We start from the raw sequence: 9,941 nt of genomic DNA on the forward strand, positions 1-9,941 counted from the left end.
GGTTTTGTTGGTATACCTCCTTACAAGGCGAAATTAATCACACAGAAGCCTGTGTACATGAAGCAATACCCATTGTCACCTGAAAAGGTTGAGGGTATTCAACCGATAATTGATAATTTTTTTAAACAAGGGGTTATTGTCCCCACCTTACAATACACAAATTAATCCCATCAGGAAAGATGATGGAACGAGTTGGCGTTTGACACAAGACTTGAGGGCTATTAATTCATTAATAATTCCTCTGGCCCCGATTGTGCCTGATGTGCCAACTATTCTGAATTCTATACCGCACAATCACACTCACTTCACGGTGGTGGATTTGTGTGCAGCCTTCTTCTCTATCCCCGTCCATGCAGATACACAGCCGTTATTTGCATTTACATTTAAAGGTGCTCAGCTTACCTGGACACGCCTTGCTCAGGGTTTTGATGATAGCCCTGCCGTCTTCTCCGCGGCGGTGAAACGTGTTTTGGACACAATAACTGATCTGCCATCTACGGTATGTGTCCTACAGTACACTGATGACATTTTAATCTCCGCTGAAACTTAGGCTGACTGTTTGCAGGCCTCAATTGTAGTTTGCAATGTGCTTAACAGCGCAGGATTTAAGGCCACGAATGACAAACTGCAATGGGTGCAACCCAAAGTCCACTACCTGGGCCATATCATTTCGCCGGGTTTGAAGGCCATTTCAGCTGAGAGGGTGCAGCTGATAAAGACTATACGAACTCCTGAAAACGTGACACAGCTACAAAGTTTTTTGGGATTGGTGAACTATTGTCGTGCATGGATACCTGACTGTGCGTATCATGACAAAAATGTACGATGTCTCATTCAACATGGCATGAGTCCGAGGGACTCATTGAAGTGGACTTCCGAAGCAGAAGAACATTTTGATGCCTTGAAGATTGCTATCACGCGTGCTCCTGCCTTGGGGCTACCAGATTACTCAAAGCTGTTTCACTTGTATGCGGGGGAGGCTATGGGTGTCGCAATGGGCGTTTTGACCCAAGAGCATGGTGGCAAACCACGTCCTGTCTCTTATTTGTCCAGACAATTAGACCCAATAGTCCATGGAATGCCTGCATGTCTTCGTGCTGTGGCTGCAGCGGCGGAGATGGTAAGAATGGCTGAATTTTTTTTTTATCACATCCTTTGATTTTATACACCACTCACCAGGTGGGTGTTATTTTGCATAATTTAAAGACACAGCACATGACGGCCCAGAGGAGGTCTGGCTATGAAGCAACGCTGTTAGGCACAGAAAATTTAACCATTAAGCCCAATTTGGTTTCTAGCCCAGTAATTCAGTCACTGTTAGGCTTAACCACATTGATAACTGAAACTGTACCTCATGATTGCATGAATGAGAATGAGCGCTCCACTGCGGCTGAAAGATACGCCCCTGGATGGGGGGGAGCATTTATATATAGATGGCTCATGGTCAAGACCATGTGATGGAGTGTATCTGTGTGGATATGCCATTGTGACAAAGGAGGGTGAGAGGGTGGAGGCAATACCGCCTGAACCATAACTCAGCACAGGCTGCAGAAATAATTGCATTATCAAGAGCCTGCGAGTTAACAAAAGGCAAAAGAGCTACCATTTATACGGATAGCAAATATGCGTATGGGGTCGTTCAAGACTTCGCCCAGACTTGGGCTAGACGAAATTTTCAGACATCTGAGGGCAAACCAATATCACATGCAGAGGTGGTAGGAGATTTATTACAAGCTGTAATGTTGCCATCTGAACTAGCTGTAGTGAAAGTCAAGGGACATGTTTCAGGAGATGAAACAGACGCTGTTGGCAACAGAAATGCTGATGAAATGTCCAAATGGGCCTCAGAACATGCAGAGTTTTCTCCATATCAGATAGCACAGAGTAGGGACGTAGAAACAATGATGTTTGCACATGTATCATGCGTTCCTGACATAGATTTGAAAATTTTGCAAAGTCAACCTACACAGGGAGACGTGAAACATTGGGCAGAAAATGGATGCACACCAGATGCTGACGGTTTGATAAGAGATAAAAATGGTAGAATCGCATTACCAAAGCTTTCTTTGGTAATATTGATAAGACATTACCATGGTATTTCGCACAACAGCGCGTCTAAAGTTACACAGATGATTAATCGCCTGTATTGTATACAGGATACAGCAAAAATGGTCAAACTAATAGTATTCTCGTGTTTGATATGCGCCAAAACAAACCCTCACAGAAAAACGCCACACGACGCATTACCGTTTCCAGAAGCACCTTTTCAGTGCCTTCAAATAGATTTTTCTCATATGCCAGCGGTAGGAAATCTAAAATACATATTAACTATTGTCGATAGGTTTTCAAAATGGCCTGAAGTATTTGCGTGTGCAAAGGAAGATGCTAAAACGGTTGTAAAAATACTATCGAAAGAAGTTATTTCTCGTTATGGTATACCAATGACAATAGAAAGTGACAATGGGACCCCATTCACATCGAAAGTTACCAAACTATTGGCTAAAACGATAGCCATAGATTGGCACTATAATATACCCTACCACCCGCATTGCCAAAGAATTGGACAGGAAGGTGTGCTTTGGTAGAACCAGCAAACACAATAATAATAGTTGGAAGTCAACATAAATTGAGCAGAATGAAAAGAGAGTTGGCTGATAGAGGTAAAACAGCAGCCATTGCTAGATCAAACCCGGTGCCTAAAGAGCATAGACGATGGACTGGATGGGAAACATTTTGGGAATCGATTTTTCCAGGTCTTGGGGTATCTGGCTTACAAATTGAGGTTGAAATTACCAGATATGAATTGATTAAATTTATGAATGACACCACTACAATATTTGATCAAATAAAATAAGAAATGAGAGGTTTAAGATTAATGACATTGCAAAATAGGCTGGTACTAGATCAGCTAACTGCCTCTCAAGGTGGTGTATGCGTTATTGTTGGCGATAGTTGTTGTACTTATGTTCCAGATAATGATGCTGATGGACATTTGATCGACCAAGGAATTAAGAACATCACAAGAGCAGTGTGGCGAGGGGGGCGTGGTTCAGCGCGGTCTGTGCGGAGGGAGAGCGTCTGGAGAAAGACGGTGAGTAGGCAGATCAACGCTTTAGTGAAAACACCTGCTTGTCGTTCTAGTAATTGGCGAGGAGACGCTTTAAAACCCCAAGGCAGATCGGGAGGAGGTGAGAGAGAGCGGCTGGGAAGACGAGTGCGCCAGAGGAGAGAGACGTTGCGTCCAAGGACAGCTGGCAGAAAGAATCTTACGATCCAGAGAGATCAAGTGTGACTTTTATTTTGAAGACCGGAAGTGTGAAATCCGGAAGCATTGTACAATAAAGAATCGTATCGTTTTCCCAGCCACGCCGACCCAGACTCCTTTCTTCCACATTCAACGAACCTGTTTACATGGGTGCCGAAACCCGGGAAGAAAGGAGACAGCCGCCGCCAACCATGCAGACTCCGCAGGGATCGCCATTTGCGGAGGTTATCGCCTCCCTCGCTGGTCTCCATCAGCAACACCACCAGGCCCTGTTGGGTCTGAGAGAAGATCAGGAGAGGAGGTTCCAAGCCCTCGTCCAGACCCAACAGGAGGACCGCGAGTCGTTCCGGAGCTGGGCGAGCCAGGAGAGAGGCCCGAGCGGAACGTCGACCGCATCCCCCACCATCCCGCTGCACAAGATGGGAGCCCAAGACGAGCCGGAAGCCTTCCTGGAGCTCTTCGAGAGGTCCGCGGAGTCATCGGGGTGGCAGCAAGATGCGTGGCCGGCCCGTCTGATTCCCCTGTTGTCAGGCGAAGCCCAGCTGGCCGCCCAGCAGCTGCCAGTAGCTAACTTGCTACAGTACGCGGACCTCAAGAAGGCTATCCTGGAGCGAGTGGGGCTCAGTCCGGAGCAGCAGCTGTTCCGTTCTCTGGAACTCGGGGATCGCGGTCAGCCCTTCGCCTTCGCTCACCAGCTCCGGGACGCCTGCCGCAGATGGCTGATGGCCGACGCCAGCACTACCGACGACATCGTCGATAAGGTGACACTGGAGCAGTTCGTGGGACGGCTCCCCAGGAAGACCGCCCAGTGGGTCCAGTGCCACCGACCGTCGACGCTGGCTCAGGCCATCCAGCTGGCGGAGGACCAGTTGGTGGCGTGCCCCGGGGTCGGCGGACCCCTGGTATCATCATCTCTCTCTTTCCCTGTAACCCCGTCCCCTTCTTCCAGACCTGTGCCCTTTCCTCGGACCCGGGGGATTTTTTCTCCACGGCCAGCCCCACGTACCCGGATGTTTCCGGAGATGGGATCCCCAGGAACCGCCAGGACTTTCGAGGGAGCAGGGAACCTACAGAACCAGGGCCCCAATTTCTCTTCTCAACCGCCAACCTCCCAAGCCTCTCCTCGCCAATTCGGGGGTCTGCCTCCTGCCGCTAGGGCGGTGGGAACTTCTGGGCCGGCCTGTTGGCGTTGTGGGGACCCCGGACATTTTATCGACCGATGTCCCATGATGGAGGTCGGTATGATGATCCGGGTTCCCGACAACCCACTGGCTGCCCTCGGTCAAGACGGGCTGTACCAAATACCGGTGAGTATAAGGGGGGTACATAACAGGCTTTGGTGGATTCAGGGTGTAACCAAACCTCGATTCATCAAAGCCTGATTCAATTCGTGGCAAGGGATACGGGCCGCATGGTTAAGGTAAGGTGTGTACACGGGGATGTGGTGAATTACCCTTTGGTGCCGTTGACCATCAAATTTAAGGGGCAAAAGCATAGAGTGGAGGTGGCTGTTAACGAGCACCTCCGACATCCGCTGATTCTGGGAACGAATTGGCCATTATTTTCAGTATTACTGGGACAATTATGCGCGGATGTTTCTGGGCGCAATCAAGTGCGATGGGGAGGGGCGGTCGCGCAGGTGGGAGAGGTTGAGCCGGGACCACTGACGACTGACTCAGAGGGAATTAGCGCTGTGGAGAAAATAAATCTCTCCCAGGGTGATGATTTTCCTCTGGAGCAGTCGCAGGACGACTCACTCAAAAACGCATTTGATCAGGTCCGTTCCATCGACGGACAACTTCTCCACCCTGCACAACCGCTGTCCTACCCATATTTTGCTATTTTGAAAGACCGGTTGTATTGAGTGACCCAAGACACTCAGTCAAAACAGGATACAACCCAATTGGTCGTACCAAAGAGCCGTCGGGAAATGCTTTTCCAGGCGGCTCACTGTAATCCAATGGCAGGGCACCTAGGACAGGCTGCCACTTTAAATCGACTAACGACCCGATTTTTTTGGCCGGGCATTCATGAGAACGTGCGCAGGTGGTGCGCGTCTTGTCCTGAATGCCAGTTGGTAAACCCACCGGCCACTCCACGGGCACCGTTATGCCCACTTCCGCTTATGCAGGTCCCCTTCAAAAGAATTGGTATGGACCTGATCGGGCCGTTAGAGGGCATCGATTTGCGTTAGTCATCGTGGATTACGCAACGCGTTACCCTGAGGCAGTGGCGTTACGCAATATCTCAGCAACCAGTGTTGCGGACGCACTGTTTCTAGTCATCTCCCGGGTGGGAATCCCGAAAGAGGTTCTCACCGATCAAGGCACGGCGTTTATGTCACGGACACTCCGCGAACTGTACGGATTATTGGGGATTAAAACGATTCGGACCAGCGTCTACCACCCACAAACCGATGGGCTGGTCGAACGTTTTAAGCGCACATTGAAAACCATGATCCGGAAATTCGTTCACGAAGACGAAAAATTGGGATAGGTGGCTGGAACCTCTGTTATTTGCGGTCCGCGAGGTCCCCCAAGCCTCCACAGGGTTTTCCCCCTTTGAGCTCCTCTATGGTCATCAGCCTATGGTCAACGCGCGGATCACTCGTTGGTATCTCACATTACAACCCTTCAAATTTAAGGTGATCCACAGGCCGGGGACGCAGATGGCTGTGGCCGACTTCCTCTCCAGGAGGGGGGGGGGGGAAGCTGCGGGCCGGATGGGGCCCCGGCCTGAGTCGGGCGGTGGGGGTATGTGGCGAGGGGGGCGTGGTTCAGCGCGGTCTGTGCGGAGGGAGAGCGTCGGGAGAAAGACGGTGAGTAGGCAGATCAACCCTTTAGTGAAAACACCTGCTTGTCGTTCTAGTAATTGGCGAGGAGACGCTTTAAAACCCCAAGGCAGATCGGGAGGAGGTGAGAGAGAGCGGCTGGGAAGACGAGTGCGCCAGAGGAGAGAGACGTTGCGTCCAAGGACAGCTGGCAGAAAGAATCTTACGATCCAGAGAGATCAAGTGTGACTTTTATTTTGAAGACCGGAAGTGTGAAATCCGGAAGCATTGTACGATAAAGAATCGTATCGTTTTCCAGACTCCTTTCTTCCACATTCAACGAACCTGTTTATAAGCAGTTGCTGAGATGACCAGCCGAGAGAGGAATGGAGATGAATGGGGCTGGAGTTTGAGTTTTTCCAGCCTTTTCAGTAAAATCGAACATTGGTTGATTTTAATTGTCATAATTATTTCATGCATTCTGGTTTTGCTTTGCTTATGGCCCTGTATTATGGCTATGATTCGCCGTGCATTAAAATCATCCATAAGTGTGATTATGAAAGGTTACCATGTTGCTCAGCCAAGACCAGGAGATAAGATGACCATGAATCCTGATGTAATGTAAGGACAGAGATGAACAATTCTGCTCCGACCGGACATGGTTCTTAGATTAGGAATTTTCTTTATTATTTAGCATTTTTACTTTGATTGTTTATCATGGATGCGGAAAATGAATTGGTAAGTCATAAATGACTTAAAGAGGGCAACTGTTAGATTTAATTTCCGCACAAATGAATATACACATGGAAACTAATGAATTGTGAAGTTGTTAAGCTCACTGAATACATTCCTGGCTAGATAGTTGGAGGAAGGGTTTCCCTCTGTCCATATGGGGGGGGGGATTCTTCTAAACTAAACATTCCTTGTCTTATCTCCTATACCTTATTTGGTCATTCTGTGAACCCCTGGACATTTGAAACCATCCTGGAGGTCTTTTGGTACCTATATAAACACTTGTAGATTCTAAAATAAATGAGTTCAAACTGGATGCCTTTGTGTCTAGTTCTTGTGCTCCCAGATCTGCAGAAGAATTCTCTCACAACATCCAAACTATTTCTGATTTGATTTTAAGTGTAATCCAAAACACAGAAAGAAACTTAGTGTTCGAAAGGAACTAGAAGTTTAACAGGAATATTGCAGTATTAATACATTCTCATACATTTTAGAATGAAAGCCTATATGACACATTATTAAAGTGAATTCTAAGTGTTACTTGATAAAAAATATTAAAATGGCAGTGTTAAAAGATATGTGATGTCACCTGTCATTGTATGACTTTGTCTGTATTTTACTGCAGCTGTTTAATAGAGGTTTTTTTTAGTGGACAAAGAAGATAAATGTCTCAACAGAGTGAAACTGATAGTGTTCCTAGATGTTTTGCACCACAGACAAGAATGTAAAAAATGCTCTTTACAGTCCAGCCAGACACTTGTGATAATGGACAATTCACCTGATGACAACTACAGCCAAAACCAGAAGTATAATAATATTGGACAGACCTAAATCTCTTTTTTCTATACTCCCTAGTTCTTTCCCCTTTCACTAACCAGCCGGGCGATTCCGATGAAACTCACAGTTTACAGTAATTATTCTCTTTGTAGTTGCAGCAGTGCTACTATATGCCAGACGAGAACTGGCTCTCCCGGTTGAGTCTGGCCTCTCCCAAGGATTTTTTTTCTCCACTCTAATACAGCTATAGTGGAGTTTTGATTCCTTGCCACCGTTGCCACTGGCTTACTCACTGGGAGACTGCTGATTTAGTTAAATCCATGAATAAACACAACTTGCGTTTTTCAACACACATGCACATTAACATATTTTAACAAATTTATTCTTTCTGCATGTTCTGATATATTGTAATTTTAGGCTTCCAGTCCTGATAACCATAATAATAATATATCTAAATTAAATATACTTTGATTGAATAATTTATAGTTTCTGACAATCCTCTGACATCAATGTTCATTGTTTTGAAAAAAAACGTGTAATAGAACACCTTGTATCTTAATACCGTACATTCTCTTGAATCTTTCCCCTGGGATTTTTTAATTTTTTATTATGATGTATGTAATGTTACAACCTCCGCCCCCCAAACCTTCCTTGGGTTTTTCTTTTCTTGCCAGTGCACAGACAGGATAAGAATTGAGTGGCTGGATTAAATAATTAGCTGCACCTGAGATATGGGTGTGGGAATACCTATGGTTTTGTTATAAAGAGTGTTGAGATGTTCTCTTGGGGACACACGTTTTTGCCCTCTTAGTTATTTTTCTTTTCTATTTAATTTTGTGTTTTGTTTCTTCAACATGTCGACTTTGTTGTGTATTATATGAGAAAATATGTTTCTTTCTTTTCCCATGATGATTTAAATTATATTACCTTTTTTCTTCATATATTTTAATGATTTTGATTAATTTGATAATTTACACTCTATTATTATTATAATATAATATACAACAATACTTTGTTTACCATGGGATTTCGATACAAAATGGAGTTTAATATATATGTTCTCTGAATGAGCCTGGTGGATTTAAAATCACCATGAAACAGAAGTTGCGATTGACTTCTTTTCCATATCGTGACGTAAAACCGAGTGAAACGGCTTGTGAAATTAGAAAACATGTAGTGCTGGGCTTTATTTTGCCCCACCCTTTTTGATTGGCTGGTTGTAAGTTGGGCCTGGAGGGGAGGGCCTCAAAATGCCTGGCAATTGGACAGTCAGCAGAGTACTACCTCTTTTTTGTTGCTTACATTATGTGGTGAAGAGTTGTTTTTGTTGAGAGGGGGAGAGGAATTGAATGTTTTTGATTAAAGATTTAAGTGCAAATGAATAATAAAGAAATGGTATCCACAGATAAATCATTTATAAAAATCACTGCAACACTGTTTAAGAAAAAAATCCTGTTTGATTTCATGGTGAGTTTAAGACAACAGCGATTTTGAAATGAGGCTGTAACAAAAAAAAAAAAAAAAAATTATTTTATCAAGCATTCCTCAAGTGGAATGGGTTTGACTGATGGATCTCTGAGCTAAATCATTGCCCTGTCCCAGTTCGACGTCATTGGTTCGACGTCCATGAGTCAATGAATAAATTGATACTGAAACTAATGGTTGCAATCAAACTTTGATGCTTGTTTTCTGAGAATTAGATTGTGTGACTTTAGCCCGGTTTTCACCGACTGCCTCACAAAAAAACTCCACAAGATCAAAAGATTTAAAAAAAATCAGGAAAACCGTGAGGATTTTGGCATTGTAACTACATTTTCCGATCGATTTAATAAAGGTTTTCTTTAAAATTTAAAACAAATACTTGGTTGTAATCCAGGATGTAATCCTGACACAAGCTTTCATGGGAACCAGTGTAAACACTTAACAAACTGTACAAACGCTACATTTACTGTAGGCAGCTGAGCACCTGTCATCCACACTAATGAGGGGCATACATGCTGGAACAAGCCAACATGAAACGCATCAGATCAGGTGACGTATGTTATACAGTGTGGGCTGCTTGCATTGAGATGCTTACTTTCAGATAGCATTACTCACCATCTACCTTAAGGGACAGAAACCTGTTGTGATTGTGCAAATGTACCTAAAGTGCCTTGAAATACTGCACCTATTCCAGCAATCCTCTGGCCATGTCTAAACAATGCACGCAAATTCTTTCCCGTCTCAAATGATACGTTTCTGTCCTCAGTACTTAAAACTGCCTCTGGTGTGTTTGCGACATAGAAAAACGAACCTGTATGGCTGAAATAATCTGCTTTGTAGAGTAGAATGGATATTAATATATATACTGGGTTTTTTCCCAGTTATTTAGATACCGGCCTGGCGTGTCAAACAAAG

Source organism: Triplophysa dalaica, chromosome 11, assembly GCF_015846415.1.
Source record: "Triplophysa dalaica isolate WHDGS20190420 chromosome 11, ASM1584641v1, whole genome shotgun sequence".
NCBI classification, from domain to species: domain Eukaryota; kingdom Metazoa; phylum Chordata; class Actinopteri; order Cypriniformes; family Nemacheilidae; genus Triplophysa; species Triplophysa dalaica.